The sequence below is a fragment of the Gorilla gorilla genome, chromosome 18, assembly GCF_029281585.2.
Source record: "Gorilla gorilla gorilla isolate KB3781 chromosome 18, NHGRI_mGorGor1-v2.1_pri, whole genome shotgun sequence".
Lineage (NCBI taxonomy): Eukaryota > Metazoa > Chordata > Mammalia > Primates > Hominidae > Gorilla > Gorilla gorilla.
The window spans coordinates 82,985,920-83,002,956 of NC_073242.2; the positions used below are offsets into that span (position 1 = coordinate 82,985,920).

At 39.9% G+C, this 17,037-nt stretch overlaps 1 protein-coding gene across 6 annotated transcripts in view; it reads left to right on the forward strand.

Moving 5' to 3' along the window:
* FTO (FTO alpha-ketoglutarate dependent dioxygenase) overlaps positions 1 to 17,037 on the forward strand; it is a 405,797-nt gene that overhangs the window by 211,885 nt on the left and 176,875 nt on the right. The window lies entirely within an intron of this gene.

The following is a 17,037-nucleotide window of genomic DNA, read 5'->3' on the forward strand; positions in this document are numbered from 1 at the left end:
GCCAACCGCAGCAGTAGTTTGCAGGTTTTAGACTGTATTAATCAAGACAGAAACATGGCTTTTGTTGTCCCTGGGGCAGCTCAAAGCAACTTTGTGGCAACCACACTGGCTTTCTAAAGCTAAGGCTAAACTCTGCACAGTCTGCATCTATTTATATCAAGGTGCTTCAGTGGGGATATAGCTTTTAAAATGGATTCAAAATTGAAGTTGGAATATTGTTTTCATTCCCTAAAACTGAATGAAATATAGTTTATAACTGTGGACCTCAGAGTGCCCTACCTAAGTGGGAGGCATTAAAAGATGAGTTAAGGGGCAAAGGCGGGCTAGCAGACTGATGCCTATTACTGCTTATGATGAAGGGTACCACTATCCCGTTCATATGCTGGGTCCCTGTGTGTTCTCATTGAGCCATCCACAATCGTTTCTTTTATTCTAAATCACCGTTGGAATGATATAAGAAAATGAATGCAGTATAATGAGAATTAAAAAAATAAATTTGTGAGAAGTATAGAGTTGGAAATCTTGTTCCTATAAACGTAAGACACAAATTCTAATGAACTTATAGATGGTCCGTAAATCACGTTTTGCTCATGTGAAGACTGAACATTGGGTATTCTTTCCTAACCAGAGAGAAGCTACGATTCTGCTGCCTATGCCACACTTTAGATGGAATGATGGCCTCTTTTAGTGGCACTAAATGTATACACAGAGCACTAAACGTATACACAGAGCAGTATCTGCAAACTTAAAGACTTGTGTGATCTTCTGGATAATACTAGCACTCAGAAGTTAGCATTTCATCTGACACATTCCTTTCATATGTAGTATTCATAAATGTGAAAATAGCCCTAAATCATTATTTTCACCCTTGACCTGGGACACTATAGCTAGGGAGAATCTCTGGGATATCTGCAGGGGAGCTAAGGCTCATCAACTATTTGGTGGTTGTCTTTCTGAGTTTAAAAAATGATGCTGTTTACTGTGACCTCAGGTGTCTGTCTGTGTGTCCAAGTGAGACTGTAGTCGGGGAGAGTCCCTGATTGGAGTCTCAGTCACCAGAAGTCCAGTCACCACTTCTTCCACCAGTGGAGACTGTCTGTGAACCCTAGTCTGTCAGTGAAACCATGGTCAAGGGCGTAGCATCATTAACCCCAATTCTGCCAGCCATCCTTACTCTGCTACCCCATGAGAATCTGGGCCACTCATTGAACACTCCAAGCCTGGATTCCTTCACTTGGAAAATGAGTTTGCTGAAGATACCAGCCTGCCGTGTCAGTTTGTTAAAGGGAATACATGAGATGCTGCATCCCTGCCTCACAGAAAGTTCCTTATAGTTTGTCATTTCATAGTTTAGTAGGTAAGAGAGTGAACTCTACTACCCACTGGGTTTAACTCTTGGCCCCACTACTTATCAGCTGTGTGATCTGAGGCAAGTTACTTAATATCTTTGTGCTTTGATTTTCTTTTCTGTAAGTTGGGATGATAATAAAACCGATTTCACTGAATTGTTATGAGGATTTAAATTGGGGTTACATGAAAAGTGATTAGGACAGGGCTTGGCACACGGTAAGTGTAAAATAAGTAATAGTTATTGTTTTTGTTATTGTTGTTGACACATTTCTGATTATGTGTTTTAGGTAGTCACTGTGATGGGTTTTTTTTCATGGCTACTATTAATATGTTAATAAATGCACTGATATTTCCAGTTAATAGGTCCTGAATTCCTATTTGAGAGCCATACCACAAAATTGAGTGAGTGTGTGTATGTGTGTGTGTGTGTGTCCATCCGTCCATCCGTCGTCCATCTCCTCTGGGTAAATATGTGCCGAGTAGCAGGTAGTTCTGACATTGAAGACTCTGTAGACAGTGGCGTTTAGGCAGGGACTGCATTTGTCTTAGGTAGATATTATCTAAGGACAAGTACAGCAACTCTACCCGTGTGATTTTCACTGAATTATCCTTTTCTACCAGATTGTTATTTTATTTAAATTTTAATAGTTACAATGTCAGTAGCATGAGCTTAGTGAGACATAGCTTTGACCTCAGGAATCTTAAGAAAAATAAGATTATTCTTATCTTAATAATAATAGAAAAATAAGATTATTAAGAGTGGGCTGGGTTTGTGGTGATATTTGTTAGTTATATCTTTGTTCCTACAGGTCTACATTTTAGTTCCATTGTCTCAAAATGATAATAGCATAGTCATGTGTTGCTTAATGATGGGGATATTTTCCGGGAAATGTCTCATTAGGTGATGTTGTTGTTGTGTGAACATCGTAGAGTGTACTTACACAAACCTAGAAGGTAGAGCCTACTACACACCTAGGCTATGTGGTGTAGTCTGTTGCCCCCAAGGCTACAAACCTGTACAGCATGTTACTGTACTGCACACTGTAGGCAACTGTGACACAATGATAAGTATTTGTGTATCTAGAGATATCGAAACATAGAAAAGGCAGAGTAAAAATATGGCATGATAATCTTATGAGACCACTGTCATATATGTGATCTGTCACTGACTGGAACATCATTATATGACACACAACTCTATTTAGTGAATCAGTATTAAATGATAACATGAAGATTATGATAGGCAAGGAACAGGACATTCTAGCAGAGTAGAGTAACTATTTTATAAATCAAAATCAACCCTAAAAGCTTAATCAAATTTAACAGTTATTTTATGTCCCCCTTGGTCATCCTCCACCCTGTGTATATGTTGTATTTCCCAGCATAGATTGTAAGCTCCTAGTGGCCAGGTATTGTGACCTTCTGGATGTCTTCTGTATAGCAGAGACTCAAATGTCATTGATTGGTTTATCACATGGCAGTTTACCTTCAGTATGTTCCATTCCATGTGTTCTGTATAAACCGTGCTGGGCCTGGAGTTAGAACACCTGGTTTCTAGTCTGAGCTCAACTTCTTTACAAACTTTGATATTAAAGAGTTACTTAATTTAGCTGAGCCTCAGTTTCCTTGTCTATAAAAATGTGATTAATACTTGCCCTACCCAACACACATAGTTAGTATGAGAATCAAATGAGATGAAGTTAATGAAAGCACTTTCCAAACTTTGTCAGTTTACGTATATGTTAGTTTTGGGCACAGGCGCCTGATGTCTGGGTTAGATTTGGCTCTGTTGCTTACTAATGATATAAAATTTGACAAATTACTTAACCTTTCTGAGTCTCAGTTTTTTCATTTGCAAAATGGAAATGATAATACCTTTATCTTATAGACTTATTTTTAGGATTCAGTAACATAGTATATGTGAGCAGCACCTGGCATATAGAAAGCACCCAATAATGTTGGCTGCTGTATCATTATCATCATTATCATGAGTCAGAAACTGTCGAGGTTAAGAGATATCAGCTTACCTGATATCAGTGCACTCTGCTACCCCATGAGACCCTGGGGTAAGACTGAATAGGGGGTGGAAAACAGTGTGGAGATGCCTTAAAGAACTAAAGGTAGAACTACCATTTGATCCAGCAGTCCCACTACTGGGTGTCTACCCAAAGGAAAAGAATTCATTATGCAAAAAAAGATACTTTCACATGCATGTTTATAGCAGCACAATTCACAATTGCGGCAATACAGAACCAGTCCAAATGCCCATCAGCCAACAAGCGGATAAAGAAATTGTGGTATATGTATATATGTATACCAAATGGAATACTATTCAGCCATAAAAAGAAACAAAATAATGGCATTCACAGCAACCTGGATGGAATTGGAGACCATTGTTCTAACTGAAGTAACTCAGGAATGGAAAACCAACCATCGCATGTTCTCACTCATAAGTGGGAGCTAAGCTGTGAGGAGGCAAAGGCATAAGAATGATACAATGGACTTTGGGGACTTGGGGAAAAGGGTGGGAAGGAGGTGAGGGATAAAAGACTACACATTGGGTACAGTGTACACTGCTCAGGTGATGAGTGCACCAAAATCTCAGGAATCACCACTAAAGAATTTATTCATGTAACCAAACACCACCTGTTCCCCAAAACCTACTGAAATAATAATAATTTTAAAAAGACTAAATGGGGGAAAGAGAGGAATAAAGAAAGGCTTCATTTTTATGACTCATTTTAGTAGATTTAATGTGACTCTGAGTGGCCGGTACTTTAGATTTATCCTAAATCTCAGTAGCAAAATTCTAGGGAGAAAAAGGAGCTAACACTTACAGACTGGCTGCCATGTGTCAGGTACTATGGTAAGGGCCTTATGTGTAAAAACTAAATCCTGTGAACTCTCTGAAGTAGCTGCTATAAATATCCTCATTTTACACATGAGGAAACTGAGGTCCAGAGAGGATAAGTAACTTGCCTGTGGCCAGCTTGGTCGCTAAGGCAGTTGGCCTTCAGGGCCTTGGTTCTTCCTTCCTGTGCTAAAGTCCTCAAGTACAAGGGAGACCTCCTGAATCACCAAAAATAATTTTTTCTTCATTGCAGCCAAAAGCAGAGAAGTTTATGCATCAGCTTTGCTCTAATTTGAGTTTTTGTACTGTCCAGATCCCAGCCTACATAGGGCACATATAAAGTGTAGAATTTGTGTGTGGGTATATATAATTTTCCCAAATCTTTCATTTTTAGCTATACATTTCTCTCATGTTCCAAAATGCTGTCTGCTTAATGTTCCAAAGCATCTCCAACTCCATGTGTCTAGTATGGAACTCGTCCCTTGTGACTTTGCAGTGGCAGGGGTTGGCATGGGGGATATACTGTCTTTGTGCCTCAGTTTTTTCATCTTTAAAATGGAGATGCTTGCTATATGGTGATTGCTGGATTAAGTGAGATGATGTTGATGGAATGGTTGTTGGCATGGCAGGTCGTAAGCACTAAATAAACATAGCTGTTGTTCTTATTGCCAGTCTGGGGGGACCAGTTCTCTAGGCCTGGGGGCAGTAGTAAGGTCTCAGTAGGACCTTCTGGCTTCACTCTCCTGAGCAGATAAAATTTCCACTAGGGCTTTGGTTTGGGTATTGCTGAAAGAGGAGTTGGGTGGGTAGGTGGGTGGGGGTAGATATATACAAAGGAGTGAATTATAACAAAGAGCCTTTTCTGCTTCAATTCTTGTGTAGAAAACATACGTTCAGTGATGCAGGCAGCAGTTGGGTTAAAGACACACTGTAGGGCCGCAGACAAAAGGCCTGTGCCCTTCCTGCATTCACAATGTTTCCAAACATATTCACTTGTCTCACTTGTTAGGGACTGAGCTGTCAGCTGGATCCTCTTGCAAGTGTGATTTCTTTTTCCTGTCCCCTTTCAAAGGCCATCCCTCCCTTCCCCTCTCCCCCAGTGTTTTACACTTCATATAATCCAGTGTGCCCAACAGACCACTTCAGTCTTTGTGCTGCTGATGTTTAGGGGAAGGAGAGAATTGATCTGATGGAGATCTTGGGTAACTTTTCACTTGTCCAAGGATCGGAAAGTGCTAAGCCACTTTTAGGCCAAAGATCATCAGTGGCTCAATTATTTCGTACTTGGTGTAGTTAGCCATTCTTCACCTTCAATTAACAGTTAGGACAACGAACAGATTAGTGCAGTGGAATTCTTAGAAGTAGCGGCTGGGAATTAGGGGCATGTGTGTGTTGTGGTGGGGTTGGGAGAGTTCTTGCTTTTATTTATAAAGTTAATAGTTTTTGATAAAAAGATAAAGATAAGGCAAGGCACTGTGGAAGTATTTGGAGAGAAGTCAGCTGTCATTCTAGTATTAATTATGTGAAATGTACAGGTATGTCCATGTTTAATTCTAGATTCAGATAGTATTGCTATGTGCCATGGCTGCAGTTTGAGCATTTTCATTTTCTTTATTGAAGGTTTTGTGGCTCTGATGGGTTTATTTTCATCAGTGAGACTTTAAAAAGATATATTTATGTATATTACTTTTTGTTATATATATATATATAAAACATAACAGTATTAGGTATAATACTTTTATGTATAATCTACCAACACTACTATTGAGGTAACAGCGAGCTAGAGATTTAAAGAATTAGCATGCTAAGTACTTCCATCACTGATTACTCTTGGGCATTTCACCCTCCCAAAATGGACAAGTGAAAATCTGCAAAATGGGAATTACATGATCATCATGCTTTATAAAGCATACCATAATAAAATAAAAACAGTTTTATAGATGATGGTCAACAACAACAATTTTCTTGTCTTTGTAGAGATCTTGGATTGTGTCTTCATTCCCATATCATTGAGTCAGTTTTAATGCTCTTGTTTCCTTTTTTTCCCCAAGAGTCTTGCTCTTGCTTTCTGTTTCATGCTATTGTTTATTAGTTGGGTTGCTCATCCTGAAAAGCAGCAGCATATCCCAAGGAAGGAGAGGCAGTAGGCAGGCAGAGAATTTCCCATTGGCTTAGAGCTGTAAGTGGGTTGTTAGCTCATTTTAGCAGTGGAGCAATTATAATCCTGCTAATGAATAGGCAGGCAAGTGGAGTTTCCCATATATGGTGTCTTCTGGTGTGAGGATAATTTCAACACCTAAAAATCCACAGACAAAAAAACATGTCATATAAGTATTTTTTAACAGAAAATGCCCACAAAGTCATCCTCCCAATACGTGTCAGAACCGACAAAGGAAACTACTGATGGTGTTATAACTTTTAGTACTGTCATCTGAAAAATCCTTGAAAGGAAAACACTGTGGTAACGCATACATATTCCCCTCAGACTGAAAGTAACAGCCTGCAAAGATCTTAGTAGTGGGTGAAGCTAATAGACTGCAAGTTGGGATGAATTGCACCTAAGGTGGCACCTTTCTCTTGTGCCTGGAGTGGAATGTCACCCAGAACCAACAGTAGAACAACTGGGAAATAAATTGATATTCTTTCCGACATCGAATGGATTCATTTCACAGAGTTGGGGAGGAAGTGAGGGTAATAAGAGTGTGTTTCTGAGGCTCTTCCTTCCAGCAGATAGGTTTTGTTTTCTTGGTTGTAAAGGAGGCTAATGCTTCAGAAGCTAGAGTGATTCCTGGGCTCTCTTGGTAAGACTAATTATGCTGTTTCCTGCTCCCGTCTATGAATCAGCTTTGTTACATAGAATGCATGTAATAGTGACGAAGAGTAGACTCTACTGAAACAAACCAATCTATTAGGCTGCTTGGAAAACAAAGGGAGAAAGAAGAACAATGATTTTGTAAACTCCATAAAGGCCAAAAAAAGGCTTTCAGTAAGTATGCAGAGACTAGAAATCAAATCCCATTTCCTATCATAAGAAGCCTGTTGTTTCAGCCGTAGTAGTTAATGTACTGTATGTGAAAGATTTAAGACTGGTTGGAAAGCTCTGCTTCTGTTTTATTAGGCTGCTATTGAAAAGCCAACAGCATAACTTCGACTAGGTGCTTTGAGATTTCTTAATGGGCTGTCAGGGGCAAGACACCAGGGCTGTGCTATACTAGCTCTTTCCTGTACATTAAAACAACAGGGGCCAAACGATCACATACAGAAGTATGAATTACTTGATGCTTTCTCTGTTCCATATGGCCAGCCATGTCTTTGGCAATTAATCATGTACAAAATCAGTCGAGTGCTCTCTGAAGCATTGAAGTCAACATTTAGTTGTACCTGTGCCAGTAGGGGCAGTGGGGTTGCAGGCGTAAAATAGCAGGATGAGGGGCTGCTGGCGCCAAGGCCCAAGCAGCTGGCTTCTATAAACAACACTTTTTTTTCCTCTTTACCTTTCTCCCCCACTTTTTCTTTCTTTCTATTTTTTTTTTTCTTTCCTTGACAAGTACATGGGGCTGTTTTTCACCATCATCTGAAACACCAACGTTGCCAACTGGAGCTCTGAGGTCTAGCTTTCGTACATTGCCCCGGCATCCAAGCTTAAACGTATGGGGCAGGCCATCTTTTCCCACAGCAGCCTGAACATTCCAGCGGTCGCCCACATGACTGTCCCTGAGAGTTTCTGCAGTGGCAGGCAGGCTGCTGTGGCTCCATGGCTTTTTGTCAAACAGAGGAGGCAGAGTGATTTCTCTACTTATAGAAGGAGAGAGATGGGAGATATGGTGTAAGTGCTTTGGGGAAAAAACAAAAGTAAGTAGTCATTCATAGTCATGGCTGTGATATTTTAGGATTTTGGGTTTTGTAAATCAATATCCATATCTTTTCTTCTGTGATATTTCCCCCAAGACTTCATACATATAATGCTGCTGCCAATAGTCCTAATACCAATTTCTAACATTTATCAAGCATTTTGTGTATGCTGAGCACTGTGCTAAGCACTTTACATGGATTATTTCATTTACTCTTCACAAGAGCTTCACGAGTTCGGTGCTATTACTTATACCCCTTTATGGATGAGGAAACTGATCAAAGAAACATTTTCCCTGAATTCTTTCCTCATAGACATTCTTGATTACTCTCAGCTAGCCCGCTTAGCTCAATAGTACATGATGGAAAAACACTAAAATATGTCTTACTGGCACATTTTTGAGGAGTCGTGTGGTGAACTCTGCGGAGATGTTCAGTCAAATAAAGTGGGTCTTTGAGATGAACTGAACCAAGTGTGTCTTTAAGGTGGGAATAAAAGCCTGCTTTGTTGGCAGCCTCTTGAAGACTTCTGCCTTTGTGCCTTCCTTTCAAGACAGTGGAGCTTATCTCCTGCTTTCCTGGGTGAGTAGACTATGAAGGGCGGGGGAGGGGAAGGAAGGATGAAGACAGCAGCCTTAAGTAGTCCAGTAGACGTGGCACCCAGTGGTGACTTGGTGTTATCTCTTAGCCGAGGTCATCCAGGATGCGTTTTCTCAAATTCAGGAAACAGGGGAAAGAAAGTTTTAACATTGTGTAAACATTGGCACCCCCAAAACCTCCTCCGGGAGATAAGGTAGGCAGAAGGGCTGGGAGGAATGTTTATTTGTTCTGCCACGCTGTGGATCCAAGCATGCTGGAAATCTTTGGTGGTGCCCAGTCCAGTTTAGAAAATGTGAAGGCATCACTCAGCATTGAGCCAAAGAGGCCTCACAAAAGAGCCATCTTAAACTGACAATCACTAAATGAAGGAAGACCTGAGATCGACCTTTCTTTGATGGGACTAAGGCTATCTCAGTGGGTTCTGTGCCTTTCTTCTTTTTTTTCTTTCTTTCTTTTTTTTGTAAAAAAAAAAAAAAAAAAAAAGGAAGGAGAGGAAAAAAAAGTGTTCCTGGACTTTTGAAGAGGGGAGCCCTGGTTGGGGCTTTTGACAGCCTGTGGCAATGTTGATGTGAGGAAATAGCTTTCCCAGCTGATAACATCTTAAACCAAGTTTCTTCACAAGTTGAACCTTTAGCCCTCATTATCAGTCAGAGCATATCTTTGTAATTTGTGTGTGCAGAGGGGAAATACAGCCCTAACATGAGACAGCTATGTATATAAAAAGTATTGGGGGTGACATTTTTCCCGTAATGACAGTATTACTTCTGTGGTGGTAGTGAGGATGGGTAGATGGGGAGGTCAGAAAGGTACGCAGTTCTGGGATCCTGGTGTTTAAATGCCTTTTGAAATTGCAAGAACAGTAGTAGATTTTTTTTTTAATGAACTCTGAAGAGGGATTACCAGCCATATTTGTAGAATGCCATCCTGTTTCCATGCATTTCCTTAGACAACATTCTTTGATTTGTAAGACGGAGAGATTAAGTCTGAGTTTTAGAGTTACAGGCCTATCAGAAGCCGTTGCATCATATCAGAGAGGAACCAAAAGGATTAAAGACTTGTATAGAATTATTAGTAAAGAGTAAATGGTGTAAGTCTCCTTTTAAATTTCAGAGTGGTTCCTCTCTGAAAACCCTACGTGCAACAAATTCTGCTATGATACAGTGGAATTAGGACATACTGAAAGTTACTGACTGTAGCAATATGCCCCACAAGAATTAGGTGAATTGCTGAGTTTTAATTGAATCCGTTCAGAATTGGGAGACTTTTTCCAAGAAAGATAGGAAACTTAAGCCTAAAATTCAAGGCTCCTTAGAGTTCTTGGCTTTTCTTTTCTAATTTGCATTCAGTCTCTCTCTCTCTGGCTGTGGATTTTTTGCTTTGGTTTTATACATGAAGTTTTGAGCCAGGAGAAATGAAAGACTCTGGGAAATTCTTAGGGGTCCTTAATATGCTGTGTGTTGCCAGAATCCAAACTAGTTTTCTCTACTGAAATGGAGAAAGTGGGACTTCTTCCTCCTATACATACCCTCATATTAGGAGGGTATATTTTTAGACACATCCATCCAAATGAGTATTGTCCTTTTAAGTAGTCACCTACCAAGGGCATATACTCATTTTTCTTGATTCTGTTACTTAAAAATAGTTTTTCCGACCCCGTTCTTAGACTCGTCTTCAGGAATAGTTTGAATCAAATCACAGCTGGTTTCACATACTGTTTTTGACCTTGAATAGTGCTCTCTGGCCTGATCGTTAGCTTCACTCCCCAGACATGTTTCAGCATGTCATTTGGCTTCATTTATTCCAAAGTATCCATCAGGAGTCCACTTTCGTGGCATGTTGCCATACTAGGCACCTTGGAGATTATTAAGAAATGGTCATGGACCCTTCTGGTCTAATGGAGCCCACACTCTGGAAGAGAAAAATTTAAATGAATATGTAAGTGCAATGGAGTACGACATGGTGGTGCATGAAGAGAATGATCAGCTCCATCTAATTTGGTGGAAGGATGTAGTTTGTGGAAGACTTCACAGAGGAGGTGTTTTTGAGATGTTTCTTGAAGAGTGAGTAGTTACTGGAAAGTTATATGGCAAAGGTACAAATCGAAGTATAGTATAGAATAGCCATGTGCTTTTAGGGCATTACAGTTTTATGTGAAACAGAAGATGATAGAAGATAAAATATGAGAAGTAAGCAGGACCTGTATCAAAAGGTTTTTTTCCCCCCAGGCTAAGGAATTTGGATTTAAAAAAAAAAATCATTTTTTGTGTGTGTCCTCCAAATGCCAATAACCGAAGCATATATAAACAAAGGTGCTCTGGTTTAGGTGGGATTTTGAAGCCAAAGCTTCTTGTCTCCTTGGTGACCCTAAGAAACTTCGTGGAAGCACTGGGGCTTCATGACGAAAGCCTAAAAACCACTATTATAGGTGATGCTGAATTATTTAAGAGGAAGTAACATGTTTGGACATATACTTTTAAAAGATCACTCTTGAAGCAGGAAAATTCATGAAAGGGGTGAGATGGACATAGACAGATCAGTTTGGAGGCCATTACATGGTCCAGAAGAGAGATGGGCCTGAACTAAGCCTATGGCAGTGGGGAAGGGGTAAGTTTCAGTCATATTGAAGAGAGAAGAATCACAGGATTTTTTATGTTTAGGTATAGGCAGTGCAGGAAAGGAAAGGGAAGAAGATTAGGGTGATTCTTAGGGTTCTAGTTTGGGTTATTGCATTGATAGTAGTGCAGTCACCACTCTAGGGAAATACGGTGGAAGGAGAGCAAAAATAGTTCAAATGTGGACAGGTGAAGGTCAAATCTTATGTTTGAGGCAGTATGTTTAAGGAAGATAGTCAGTTGTTGGCTGTATGGGACCAGAGCTTAGTGGAAAGGTCCGCTTGAAGGTAGAAGCGTAGAGATGTCTGCAGTCTACAGGGAACCCTTAAAGCCATTGGAAGGGCAGATCACCCAGAGAAAGAGCAAGCCAAAGAGATGAGAGGAGGATGAAAGGTATGACCTTGGGATAACAACAGTTCCTCATCCTAGAATGAGGAAAGGCATACAGGAGACTGAGAAGGACCAGCTTAGTGTCAGGCACTGGTCCAGGAGAGAGGTGTCCACTAATGGAGAGAGATCAAGTGAAATCAGAGCTTGTTCTAAAAATAAAACCCACCCTCAAAAGGATAAAGAGATAAAGATTTTCTACCACTAGGGATATGCAAAAAGATATGCCTCTGGCTTCTGGTACATAAAAATTTTATGGTTGTGATTGTTCAGTGGTTGCCTGATTTCCTTTAAAGTTTTTCCACTTAAAGTAATAGACATTTTCAGGAATCCCTTTGTTAAACTAGCATAACCTAGCACAAGGTAGATTGGTGGAGTTTAAGATGAAAGTAAACAATAATAATCATGATGGCATATGTACCAGGCAACTAATACAAGAATTGTGGAGAGGTTCTGTTATTATCACCATTTGGAGTTATGGGAAAGACCCACAGCTAGGAGGTGACAGTGGGGATTTGAGCAGCCAGCACTCTAAAGAATATATTAATACTTAGTTCTTTCTGATCTGGCCTGCATTTCCATAGATTTCTATTGAAAAAAGTACTAATGAAATGAAATTTAGCCACCAGTGCACGTTTCCTAAACCTGTGGGGGTTTTCTCCTGTATTTTGGGAGGAGGGGAGGGAGAATGTGTTTTTGGTAATAGGAGACTGTTTAAAAATTGTTACTTGTTTGAAGACAGTTCTATGTTACTACTAATGGGAAAATGGTCTATAAACATTTCCTGGGGAAGTCAACCCTTGAAAAGCTGACACTATTATAAGGAGTAAAAATATCACATTAATTGCCCTGTAAAAAGAATGCTCTTTTGACACTGAAATTTCCTTTTGTGCAATGATTTCTTTTCACCCTAAATTTTAGAGTTTGAATGTTCAAAGTTCACCCTTCCTTTTCTAATATTAAAATAGTTTTTGTAACAGAATTTGTTTTTGTCGTTAAGTTATATTCTCTATATTTTTACTACTTATTTGCTAGATGTGTTTACTTGAAACTTGTTTTCTGCATTCTTTCTTGTTTTAAAAATGTGATGCAAATGAAGTTTTTGAGTTAAATTGAATTTTATAAAATTTACATACAATAAAATTGGCCTTATTTTGGTATACAACCCTATAGGTTTTTTATGGTTTTTATTTGTTTGTTTGGGTTTTTTTTGAGATGGAGTCTGCTCTGTTGCCCAGGCTGGAGTGCAGTGGCATGATCCCGGCTCACTACAACCTATGCCTCCTGGGTTCAAGCGATTCTCCTGCCTCAGCCTCCCGAGTAGCTGGGATTACAGAAGTATGCCACCACACCTGGCTAATTTTTGTATTTTAGTAGAGACCGGGTTTTGCCATGTTGGTCAGGCTGATCTCAAACTACTGATCTCAGATGATCTACCTGCCTCGGCCTCCCAAAGTGCTGGGATTACAGGCATGAGCCACATGTCCTATGAGTTTTAACGTCTGTATAAACTCACGTAACCACCACCACAATCAAAGTACAGAATGGTTCCATCATGCTCAAAAATTCCCTTATGCTGCGTCTTGCCCAACCGAATCCCTAGCAACCAATGTTATGTTCTCTGTCCCTACAGTATTGCCTGTTCCAGAATGTCAAACAAGTGGTTTTGTTCACTGAGCATAATGTCTTTGAGATGCTGAGTGATGGCATACATCAGTTGCTCAGCCCTTTTTATTGCTGTAGTGGTGTTCTGTTGTGTGGATGTACCACCGTGTATTTATCCATTTACCCTTTAAGGAACATTTAGATTGTTTCCAGTTTTTGGTGATTATGAAGAAAGTTGCCATAAACATTTGTGTACATGTTTTTGTTTGAACATAAGTTATCATTTTTTTAGATAAATCCCTGTAAATGAAATTGCTAGGTCATATGCTAAATGTAAGTTTAACTTTATAAGAAATTGCCAAACCGTTTGTCAGAATGGTAGTATTTTGCATTCCTCCTAGTAGTGTCTCAACTTTTAAAAACTTAAATGCTATTTTAGATGCTCTTGGGTTGGGGTTGGCAAATTGTGTTTCGTAGTGCCTTGGGGCTTTGAGAAGATGCCCCAAAACAAAGGGAGGACTTCTAGGTCCTCCATACCAGCTTCAAAGAGAACTGTTCCAGTTTTGTTTGTTGTATATATTGGGAGTTGCATGTAAGGATACATTTGGGGAGAAAAGAGCTTTATCTGCAAAGTGTTTAAAAACCATTGCAGTAGGGAAGTGCACCCACAATGTGAGATGTGGACCACAGGTGATACAGGGTGATGCTAGGTGGCACTTGGGGACTCTGCACATGAGGACCACACTGTGAGGCAGTGATTCTCTCTTTAGCTCCATCTGTTTATGTGATTATGTCAAGGAAGTCTTCATTTAAATCTGCTGCATCGTTATTCTCCACCACTTGTTAATATCTTCCTTTATAAAGAGGGAGCATGTTTTAGTCTCAGAGCCTTCAGCAAGCGACAGTATCTATCTAGAATGAAATAAATATGTAGTTTTGTTTATATTTACTTTTATGATTATCTTCTCTCTTTTTTTTTTTTTGAGACAGAGTCTCGCTCCCAGGCTGGAGTGCAGTGGCGTGATCTTGGCTCACTGCAAGCTCTGCCTCCTGGGTTCATGCCATTCTCCTGCCTCAGCCTCCTGAGTAGCTGGGACTACAGGCACCTGCCACCACGCCTGGCTAATTTTTTGTATTTTTAGTAGAGACGGGGTTTCACCGTGTTAGCCAGGATGGTCTCGATCTCCTGATCTCGTGATCCACCCATCTGGGCCTCCCAAAGTGCTGGGATTACAGGCCTGAGCCACCGCGCCAGGCCAATTATCTTCTCATTTATAAGTACCATTTTTCTTTTGAAGTGAACTTATATTTTTAAAAAATGAGCCAATTTTCATAGTATCATTTTTTCTTTTTTTACTTTTATCTAGAAATTACTATGAAAAATGAGTCAATTTAAAGAAAAATATTAAATACTGTATTATATAGTTCATATACAAATATGGCAAGAATTATGAGGATGTGCTAGAATAACTGAAGTTTAGGAAACTCTTGAACTTCTAGAGGATCTGGTTATTTAAAGAAACCTTAGAGTGAATCCTTTTGTGAAGTGAAGAGCTCCTTGATAAAGCACATAAATATTTCTTAGTTTTTCCATTTTATGAGTTTATAATTTATGTAATAGTTCTTAAAAGAAGATAACCTTCATTGTTCTTTGTTTTTGTAATACTTATTTTTCAAGTCCCTTCTTTATTCACTGATTTGACAGATATTTTGTGGGCAATGGGGATACGGTGTTGAACTAAACAGGCAACATCCCCTTTCTTTGTGAAACTTTCTTTCTTACATCCTTCCCCTCTTAGAGGCTGTTCAGAGCCTATGGAAAACAAGGGCCCCTGGATAAAATGTAAATGATATGAAAGGCAAGGAAGAGGTAAATGACTTTAAAAAATAAACATTTTAATAGATTCAGAGGGAAATAATTTTGTTTTGATCATGTTAGCTAGCTAGATGTCTACTTTGTCTTTCATTTGATGCATTTTTTGCATTTTGGTAAAATAATATGTATCCACAGATATAACCAGAAACTATGTGACTTTTTTTTTTTTTAAGACAGAGGTTCAGTCTTGTTGCCCAGGTTGGAGTGCAGTGGCGCGATCTTGGCTCACTGCAACCTCCGCCTCCTGGGTTCAAGCAATTCTCCTGCCTCAGCCTCCTGAATAGCTGGGATTATAGATGCCTGCGACCACACCCAGCTAATTTTCTATATTTTCAGTAGAGACGGGGTTTCACCATGTTGGCCAGGCTGGTCTTGAATTACTAACCTCAGGTGATCCACTCACCTTGGTGTCCTAAAGTGCTGGGATTACAGGTGTGAGCCACTGCACCTGGCCAATAAAGTACTTGACTTTTTGAGGTTCCTTTCAACTTTAAGTACATGAAGTAGGGTGTCACAGACAAGGAGTAGTACCGTTGTTAGAATACCCGCTAATACTCAGACCTCTCTGAAATTAAACATCTTTTAGATTAGAGATCACAAATTGGTAGCTGCCTAAGTTCTATTCAGCCCATTGGTGTTTCTCGTTTGACCCACATGGTATTTTTTTTAAAAAATTTTAATGAGTTTACAAGATTTACAAAAATCAGTTTTTACATTAAATACACACACACACACACACACACACACGCACATACCAGATTTCTTGTTTATTTTGAAAATTCATGAATCTAGCATCAGTGAGCCAGCTTTTCTGAATGTCAGAGCTAGCTGGATCTGAATAGTGCATGCCTTTTTTAGGCAGAACATGTGCTGTCTTTCAGTAACCTCTGCTTAACTCATTCATGTTATGTGCCTGGCCTAGTGAGTATTTGAATTTACAACCTGTGGATCCTGGGTTTCATGCACTGGAATTACCTAGAGAAGCTGAACGTTCCTCCTTGTGCTGGAGGGCTGAAAATGTTGTTGCCACAGAAGCTGCTTGAGTGTCCAACTGGGCATATCTTCCAGCACAGTAGATGGAATACTGGCATAGGAGGCAGAATCAGGGTACTTTTCCTGGCTAGTGTCAGGTGGATTATCCAGGCTTCTTCACAATTAAGGTACTATTTTCTGACTTACCTGTTTGTATCAGTTAACATTTTTGATAGCAACAGAAACAGATTCTGATGTGTGTGTGTTTTTTTTTTTTTTGAGATGGAGCCTCACTCTGTTGCCCAGGCTAGAGTACAGTAGTGTGATCTCAGCTCACTGCAAACTCCATCTCCCAGATTTCAAGCAATTCTCCTGCCTCAGCCTCCTGAGTAGCTGTTATTATATGTGCACGCCACCATGCCTGGCAAATTTTTGTATTTTTAGTAGAGATGGGGTTTCGCCATGCTAGGGAGGCTGATTTCGAACTCCTGACCTCAAGCAATCTGCCTGCCTCAGCCTCCCAAAATGCTGGGATTACAGGCATGAACCACTGCACTCAGCCCTGGTGAATTTAAACAAAATGGGACTTTATTGAAAGGATATTGGGTGACTGACACTATCAAAGGAAAAGCGAATGATCTGGCCTCGGAAAGTTCTGGAAACTAGAGATACTCTGAGGACCATGGGTGGAAGGAATGAAGGGAATTGATAAATTGCCTCAGCATTTTCCCCCATTTCTTTATCATTCCTCTCAAGAGTCTGAAATCCTGGAAAAGAATCAATTTGGTCTGGCCCACATCCTTCATAGGGGAAGATAGGACACCTTGGTTGACAGTCCCTGTAAGACTTTATACCATGAAAGAAAAGACTTTGTAAGAAGAGATTTAGGTGATGTTGCCAGACAAAGGGGATGAGGTATGGATTTAAGCAATAGA